The sequence below is a fragment of the Pan troglodytes genome, chromosome X, assembly GCF_028858775.2.
Source record: "Pan troglodytes isolate AG18354 chromosome X, NHGRI_mPanTro3-v2.0_pri, whole genome shotgun sequence".
In the NCBI taxonomy this organism is placed as follows: Eukaryota; Metazoa; Chordata; class Mammalia; order Primates; family Hominidae; genus Pan; species Pan troglodytes.
In genome coordinates, this window is record NC_072421.2 from 95,514,937 (window position 1) to 95,524,794 (window position 9,858).

Consider the following 9,858-nt stretch of genomic DNA (forward strand, 5'->3'; position numbering starts at 1 on the left):
TATCCTCAAATGGCCCAATAAACACAGTCTTAATGATTCTATGAATATATTTTCAAAATAATTTTGCTCAATAAAATGTCTATGTGGTAGGAGTTTTAAGCCCTGCACAATGTACTCAAAATAAATTCAATTAATCTTTAAATGTTGCAGTCAATAATTTGCTTTATTTATTTAGAAAAAACATAACAGCTCTTTTTCAATCTAAAAGAGATGTAAAAACCAAGACTTTCTTTAATTCTACACAATGCTTATGCATACTTATAAAATTTTCAAAAGTCATTTTTCAAGGAAAACTGCATTTCTTAATCTCTGTTAATGTTTTGCCTCTATCTGGTTCCAGTAGACTGCCCAGGCCCTCCAGTGATTATGTTGAGGAGGCTGTGATCTAGTGTATTACTCAGATATTGTTGTGGAAGTGCTGGTGCCTGCGCACCACAGGAATTAGAGGAGAATGAAGGGAAATTGATTTGCAAATACTTGGAAGAAAGACTCAGAGGAATGGATTCTGGTACTCTTTTAAGGGCTCGTGTTTTTTTTCTCTGAAAGGAGAAACAACACAATTAATATGTCAAGACAACAGAACTGGCTTCTTAGAATTAATTTGAAAACAAAAAGTGAAAAAGAAAACTGTTCAAGGATCTTTCTGATCTGACTAGAAGGTTCTGTACTCTTTCAGAGATTTCAGAGGGTGCTGATAAAGAACCCTACCTTTTTTGACTAAGGCTCTTTAAGTATGAGGCTGTATCAGGATTCAGTACCACTCATCATTCTGATATCTAGTCAGAAATATGAAGTAGCTGAGAATAACTAGTAGCTTTGTAGAAAAAGAAAGCAGTTCTGCATCAGAACTATATATGTATAGTGACTCTACGAAAAGAAATGATTTCAAAACCTGAGGCCCAAAAAGTCAAATTTTGAGAGGTATTTTGCTAATCTCAATTCACTAGATAATTAAAACAATTTACATTGCTTTAAAAATTATAGAAGCAATCCACGTTCCTTGCAAAACACAGAATGATACAATGCTACATAGGAAAGTATTAGGTCAACTGAAAAAGTGGAATATGGCTGGTAGATTAGGGAAGCGTACTGTTTTGATGTTAAATTTCCTGAATTTGACAACTGTACTGTGGTAATATAAGAAAAATATTACAATATAGAGGAGATACTCACTGCAGTATTTAAAAGTGAAGAGACTCATGCAACTTACACTCAAACAGTGCAGAAAAAATGTTATGTGTATACGTGTGTGTACAGATGTCTGTGTGTGCATGTGTGAATATATGTAGATGTATATGAATATGGCAGGGAAAAAGCCAACAATAAAGCAAATAGGGTAAAATGCTAAGAGGTGAATCTATGTAAAGGATATGTGAGTATTTTGTGCATTTTAATTTTTGCAACTTTGAAGTTTGAAATCACTTTCAAGAAAACTAAAAAAAATTAAAATATGAAAGCTCCTTCCTTCTGGATTTTTTTTTTTGCATAAACATCACACACTGAGATGTTTTAAAATATAAATAGAATAATGCTATATATTTAATTTCATGATTTTTTCTTTTTTACTTATCAACATGTATTGAATTGTGTTAATGTTTCAGGCACTTGATTTCAAAGTACGTGTTCATCTTATTGTAGCCAAGTTTTTTTTTTTTTTTTGAGGACCAAGTAGTCTGTGCTTCTCAATGACCCACTGACTCCTATACATGTGTTTAAAATAACTTGGTCAACATTTACATAATAGTACAAAGATTGGGAATTTGAGAAATCCATAATATTTCTAGGGTCTTACTATGGAGAAGAAAGCCACATTATGAAATTCAACTTCAATTGTTCCTTGATTCACTTATGGAAAAGGTAGTTCATTCATATGGTTCAAATTCCAAACTGTACAAAAAAAGCATACAGTGAAAAGCATTCTTTCCACCTTCTTCTGCTGATACCCAGCCCTTCTTTTCTGAAGCAGCCAATGCTATTGCTTACTTATGCATTCATCCAGAGATATTGCATGCATTTACATTATGTGTGTGTGCACCATTATATCTTCACAGCTTATATATATGTATGCATATTAATATACAGTCATGTGTTGCTTAATAGCAGGAATAGAGTCTGAAAAATGCATTCTTACGTGATTTTGTTGTGTGAAGACCAAAGAGTATACTTACATAAACCTAGAAGGTACAGCCTACTACACACCTAGGCTATATGGAAAAGCCTGTTGCTCCTAGGTTACAAACCTCTACAGCATGTGACTATACTGAATACTGTAGGTGATTGTAACACAATGGTAAGTATTTATGTATCTAAACATAGGAAAAGTAATGTGTTGTGCTACAATGTTACAATAGCTATGATGTCATTAGGTGATAGAAATTTTTCGGCTCCATTATAATCTTAGGCGATCGGCATGATATGTGGTCTGTTGTTGACCAAAATGTCTATATGTGGTGCATGACTGTATCTGTGTAATATTCAAATTAATCACAGATTTATTGAACCCCATCTATGTGCCAGACACTATTTTAGGTGCTAGTGATATAACAATGAACAAAACCAAATCCCTGCTTGTAAGTAGTCATCATTCGATGGGAGTAGATGTACAATAGACAAGAAGGTGAAGAAGGTGAAAAGTGCCATTAAACAGAGGACACAGAACATGAGTTTAAGAGTGCCAGGCCATGGAGCAGGGGTGGATTGGGTTAGAATTCTAAATAGGATGGATAGGATAGTCTTCCTTGAGAAAGGAACATTAAAGCAGAGACATGAAAGAGGTTAGAGAGATCGTCTTGCAGATATTTGGATAACACCAGCAAAAGGAAACAGCTGTGTAAAGTCTGTAACGTGGGCACATCAAGCCTCTTATCTTCTTCTTCTTCTTTTTTTTTTTGATGGAGTCTCGCTTTGTCACCAGGATGGAGTGCAGTGGCATGATCTCGGCTCACTGCAACCTCTGCCTCCCAGGTTCGAGCGATTCTCCTGCCTCAGCCTCCCGAGTAGCTGGGACTACAGGCACGTGCCACCACGCCCAGCTAATGTTCGTATATTTAGTAGAGACAGGGTTTCACCATCTTGGCCAGGATGGTCTCGATCCGTTGACCTTGTGATCTGCCCGCCTTGGCCTCCCAAAGTGCTGGGATTACAGGCATGAGCCACCGCACCCGGCCAATCCTGTTATCTTTTAGGAATAATAAAGGGGTCAGTCTGACCAGATAAGAGAGAGCTAAAGAGTAAATAATTCCATAGGAGGTCAGAGAAGAAATGTGGAGTCAGTTCAAATGAATGGAGAGCCATTGGAGGATTCTGAGCAGAGAAATTACATTATCTGACTTAAGTTTTAAGAAGATAATTCTCTGGCTGTTGTGTTGTTGTGTTGAGAATATGCAGTAGGGAGGCAAAGGTGAGAGCAAGAAGACAGATTAAGTGGCTATTGCAAGAATCCAGGCAAGTGGTGTTGGTGGTTTGGACCAGGGTGGTAGCAGTGGTCAGAATATGCATACGTTTTGAAGGCAGAGCCAACAAGTTTTTCTGACAGATTGAATGTAGGGTAAGAGAAAGAGGAGAGTCAAGAATAAAGCCAATGGTTAGATGTGAGCAGCTGAAAAGATGAGGTTGCCATCAGGAATGGGCACAAGTTCTGAGGGGCCTGAAGGTTATATACAATTTTGGGGACCTTCCTCAGGAAAATGAATATAAAATTACAAAAACAAAATAAGATGTCTGATAAAAATGGGGATATTTGTTTAGAATGAGAGAATAAATGACAAAATTCACAAGTACTAAAAAGCTTACAGACACCATGAATATCATAAAGTTTAGAAAAATAACAATCTTTAGATTTTTACATAAAACACTTTATTGCTTATTTGTTTAATTTCTAAAAGTTATTTTATTTTTTCTCTGAATATTCCTCATTAAAGGGATATTCTTTCTGTTCTTGTGTCTCACCTCTATAATACTTTACCTGAGTATATCACTGAGTGTTTTATAAAGTTTTCTTCTCCTTGCATAGTCTCCATTTCCTTCAAGTTTCTTTCTTCTTCTGTTTATTGTTTAATTTTTTATTTTTGTCTCTAACTTCTATGTTGCGTACTTTCCTCAGGATATGGCAATCCTTGCTTGTTGACAAGGATCCTTTGCTTGGCTGAACTTTAGTCAGGCTCCTGAAACTTCTTCTAGGCCTATCTGTGCACTTCCTTGTAAAATCCAGTTTTAGCAAAGAACCCTGCTAAGTCAGTTTAGCAAGAATCACCCAGCCTTGATATTTGATAGTCCTCAGTATCTGACCGGGTTCGTCATTGTCCACCATCTCCCAGGTGATGTCTGATCACCTTGGCCTGTCTTCAGCAAGGATACTATTAGGTCAGTTTAGCCAGAATCTCCCTTACCCCTGATATTCTGTCTTAGTAATTTTCCATCTACTGGCCTCCACTGGGCTCCCTGGCTGTAAATTCCCATGCTGTACTTGAAAGTGAGCCCAACTTCTCTCCCACACTGCAAAATCCCGTTGTAGTGATCCTTATACCTATCATGATGGTCCTGAATAAGGTCTTCCTTAGCATACTTTAACAATGTAATTGAAAATTTTTCTTCAACATCTGTTCATGTTTGAAAGTGCTGAGAGTAACTCAGAGTCTGTGGCTATGGTTGGTTTACTTGGTGTGTGAGTGGACTGTTCGCTGGGAGCTCCCTGGTGTCTCTATATTCAGGTTTTTCTTCTTGGGCTCATCAGTTTCTCCAGAGAAAACTTTTCCAGTCTCTTGCCTGGAGAATGGAAGACTGGGTTGCAGTGTTTTGCACACTAAGTGAGGGAAGCATCCAGTTTATTATGCATATGGTTGCTTAATCTCATTGTTTTAGGTAAAGTGTCTAGGTCCACTATATCTAGTCTTCCAGTTCAGTGACTCTCTATTTTTTCCTGAAAGCTGGAGAATAATCTTTCAAACATCTGCAGGGTAGGGAAAAGACAGTTACCTAGCTCTGGAATGAGGGAAAGGATCTTTCTAGATTAAACTGAGTTTCATCCAAACCTCCTAATTTTAGCTCTCTTTTCCTGAACTCTCTCAGTTCCAAAGGTATCTTGTTTTGCTAATTTCCAGGCTTTATGGGTATACCGGATTGTAAATTGAATTGTTTCTCAGCTTTCTCCACTGCTGGCTGAGTTCTCTACCTAGGTCAATTAACTAAGTCTACCCAAGTCAACTAACACTAATCCCTCTGCTTTCTATTTCAAAAAATTGTGTTGCTGTTATCTCTTCTAATGTTCTTCTCAGTCTTCAGGACTTTTGTCGTAAACAATTTTTTCCCTCCATTTTTAGTGGGGTTTTGAGGGGCATTAAAATCAGTTTCCTATATTCAATCCATCATCTATTCCAGACCTCCTTGAGATGCAACATTTTAATACTTAGTTGTCTTACTGTTATATTTTGACCGGGAGTCCTGATTCCATTTCCTTTTCAGGGTAACCACCACACCTGACCTCCGCCACCACCACAACAAATTTAACTACCCATCTTTCATTATGTGGGAATTAATTACAGAAAAGAGGGCACATTATTTGATGTCAATGATTCAACAGTGATGAATTGAGAATCTATTGTGTGTCAGGCACTGTGTTAGGCATTTAATATTAAATATGCTAGAATATTAATATCAAATATTAATACACAATTTAAAAACATTAAATATATAGAAATATTAATAATGTTTAGTACATATCTGCATAGGATCACAGTTTAGCAGGTTTAACAGTGATGTAGATAAAAAATGCTATGCATAATATCAGAAGTAAGTAATAACAAAGTTCAAAGATAGCTTAGAGGAAGGTATTATCAACTCTCTTCATGGAAGTCTTCCTGAAGGCATTGATGCTGAAATAGGAAAGCAGGGGTGGTATCTTCCTATTTAGATAAAAAATATATACTTAAGTTAGGTTATACAATAGAAATCTTTCACACTTCTGATTTTGGTCTTAGGGCTCTTTTAGATGTTAGAATCCCAGACACAAAACAGAGATAAATAAGTAGCTATTTCAGACCGTATTAATTCAAGATGACAGAATGTCACAGTAGCTATGTTTACAACCCTAATTCACAGAAGCAAAAGAGAAGACACGCAATGAAGTATTTTTTTGTCTTCATTGGGATGTTGTGGTGTTTAATGTGCTGACATATAAAAAGTGCTTTATAAGATCATAATATTAAAACATTTTATTATCAATTCAAAAACAAAAGCTGATATCTTAGTGACATAAGACGATTTAACAAGTACTGAGCACCTACTATGTATTGGGAACTCTTCAGGTGTTGGAGATACAGTGATGAACAAAATGGAGGGTGGAGGACACAGCTCAAACAAGTGTCAAAAGTGTAGTAAATACAGGTTAATAAATACAGGTTGCTATATATATATATATATATATATATATATATATATATAGAATAGCATATAACAAGTTGAGCTAACATAGTTTTGGACTTCTGGGAAGGTCTTCCTGAAGAAGTTATACTTAAACGGAGGCATAAAAAAATGATGTGAAGTTAGCCAGGTGAAGTTGGAAGTGAGAGGAAAGAATTTTGGACAAAGGATACAGCACATGTGAATGTCCTAAAGTGGTCCAGAGTAAGGTTCATTCAGAAACCTGCGAAAAGGTCAGCAGCATGTCTGAAGCCTAAAGTGTGAGGCAGAGAGTGACACAATACAAGACTGAAGTGATAAACAACTGCCAGTTGATACACTTGTAAGAATCTATGTTAAGGAATTTAGATTTTATCCCAACAATAATGGACATTGAAGAAGTTTATGCAGGGGAATGGCATTTTTATATGTATATTTTTAAACAAAGCATTCTGTTGATATAATTAGAATATTATAAATTTTCAAACCCTTGATAAAATAATGAATCTGAGAAATGATCATCAATGGCAGTGGGTATTATGTACACAGCACTGTCTATGACATATTTATCTTAATATAAATATTGAATCTAAATTAGATCAAACCTCTAGATCTAACTATGAATTTATAGGAAATGCAGGAAGACAGAAAACAAGATCAATACACCACAGAGATACAATCAAGATTGTTTAGGGATCAGTGGTGACCATGAATATATAGTGTTAGCAACATGTTTAGTTGTAAAATTTTCATCATTAGTGCTTAGCGGTATGAGTATGGTAAAAACAGAAATATTTGACGTTTAAAAACAAAAAATGTCGAGGGTCCAAATCAAGTTTTATTTACCTAAGTTATAATTTCCCTTTATCTCCCAAGGATTTTGTGAGTAAAAACAAGGTAATACATTAAAAGAACTTTAAGATCTTTGGAAGGAATGTCCTTATTAAATACAAAGTGATACTACCATGATTATCACATAAAATTAAGCTATTTGAGATGTTTTTTATGTTGTTTTTTGTTTGACTCTTGCATTACATGCCATTGATTTCCCTTTGATCCATCTCTTCATGATTAACTTAGGTACGATTTTCCTAAGGCATGATATTATCCTGTCAGTTTAAGAAACTTCAGAGTAAATCAAAACCCGATGATGCCTGTGATCACAAAATAACAAACATGTCAAAATAGAAGTGTCGTTTTAAAAAAATTTAATAGCAACTTGTATCTTCCATCAAAATCCACTCAAGGAATTTCCAAATATCAACTAGTTTATAGTTAGGAAGTGGATTTCATTTAAAAGTTAAATGTGTATTTGAATGAAAATGTATTCTGTATTTTAAAAGTACCTTTTTTTGTGATACAGTCTAATGTTTATTTTTATGTTATGGCAGGTACACTTGCATTTTCAAAATTTAAAACATATAAAAAGTGGTTAAGAACTAACATTTGTATCAATAGTTGATAAATCTCTAAGATTGTTTATTATACAGCAGAGTACAATGGTTGTGCTAATGCCAACAGGGCACCATGAAATTTAGTCTAAAAATATCACTAGGCTTTATACAAGCAACAACGTATACTGCTGGTTTTAGAATTTCAGGACATGGTCTGCTTCTAATACTAAGCAGTCTTTTACTATTTTTAATGTTGTGCATTTTTATGGTATTTAGTTTGGGAAATGTTTTAAAATATGGACCTATAATGCAAAGGTATTACATGCAGTACCCTTCTGGGTTTGATTCTGTTGTCCTCAATGAACTCATGCAGAACCTTTCTGTTTGCTGGGAAGATGACTCAATCATCATGTCCTCTCTTGTTAACACTATGACCTTTGTAAGTGTAAAACAAGTTAAAGATGGGGGAGTATTTGATTTCAGAGAAATGAGATTAGATTGGTTTAGGTTACAGACTTATACTAGTGTCTCTAAGACTTCACTTGGCCTTTCAGATCACAGAGAACTTGGAAACATGATGAATACAATAATTTTTTCATACCAAAAATAGATTCTTTGGTGGAAATGTTGCTTAAAACATCAAAGCTCTACATATTTTGTTTTTATAGTCATGCTCTTGAGAAGTTGCTTTAATAGTGTTTGGAGTTACTTTCTCAGTCAAGATACTGAACTGCATTTTCACTACATTGCACTCATGTTATCAGTTGCATTCATGAACTGTGTGCAGCAGAGTTACATCATATTGGAGAACGTAGTCTTCCCTTATGTAATATATTTCTAGATGAAAAGGCAAAACAAGCTTGAAATATCATCACAGATATTTGCACAGAACAGTGTACTCTTAGTGACCAGTTGCCGCCCAAGTATTATGCCAAAACCACCAGTCAAGCAGTGAATAAGAAATCAACAAAACAAAACAAAATAGACTAGTAAGAAAGGGTAACCTGAAAGGGAGAAACCAGGCATTAAGAACATGAAGAAAAACAGGCTGGTTGTGACCAAACTTGACAAATTGCACACTGCACTTTCTAAATTGTGTCTCAAACACGATGGTATGGAAACATACCTTTACTCCATGAGAATATTTGACTTCCCATCTGGAAATCCTCTTTACTAAGTCAATTGTTGGGATGATTATGTATAATTGAGCCACACACAAAATGCAAAACCATCAGAGATTCTAACAGGTGTAAGAGCACACATGACCATACTACAGCCAATATAAAACTACATGTAGATTGATATTATAAGAGTATTCAATGATGTTCTTCTTCAACAAACACAACATTTGGGCAGCTATGGAGAGCCAATCATTACGAGTCTATACACAAATTGGTATTTGGAAACTTTGTTAAGATAAGTCAGCTATGCTCATATAGCTTATTTCCCTGCAATTAAAGCATTTGTGACATTACCTACAGAAAATGAATTAACATTCAATGCAGAGAAATATTCTGACATATCTGAAATGAGGTCATTATTAGAACTGCTAGGCCCATATGGTATGAAGTTCCTAAGTGAAAGCCTTATGTGGCATATTTCATCACGAGTTGCTAAACTTAAGAAATTTGTGGAGAATGTTGATGTGTTAACACAAATGTGGACCAGCTTTGACAAACCAGACCACATGGCTGCACTCTTTAAAAGATTATCATCTGTTGACAGTCTTTATTTTGAACCTAACACTGTTGTTAGACCCTAGAGATTTAAAGATGGATAAGACAAATTCCCTTTATGTCTTCAAGGAGCTCATGAATTTGAAGCATGAATGAAGACAGGAGTAGAGAGTCAACATATGAAGAGTTTTATGTCCTAAGTTAATGGAGTTTGAATTTGAACATGTGGTCAAACCAAAACCACCAAATGATTTTCATTAGGGAAGTGACATATCAGATTTCTGTTAAAGTCACATGGCAGGGTAGCAAAGGGGCTGGAGGAGAATAAGTTATAAGAAGACAAGGAGTTCACATTTCTTGAGTGCTCACTATGTGCAAGGTATAGTATTAAA

General features: G+C 35.4%; 1 pseudogene; it reads left to right on the plus strand.

Annotated features, from left to right (window-relative positions):
• The first annotated feature begins 7,923 nt into the window (after positions 1 to 7,923).
• Positions 7,924 to 9,552, plus strand: LOC100613504 (nck-associated protein 1-like; annotated as a pseudogene).
• Positions 9,553 to 9,858: the final 306 nt, after the last annotated feature.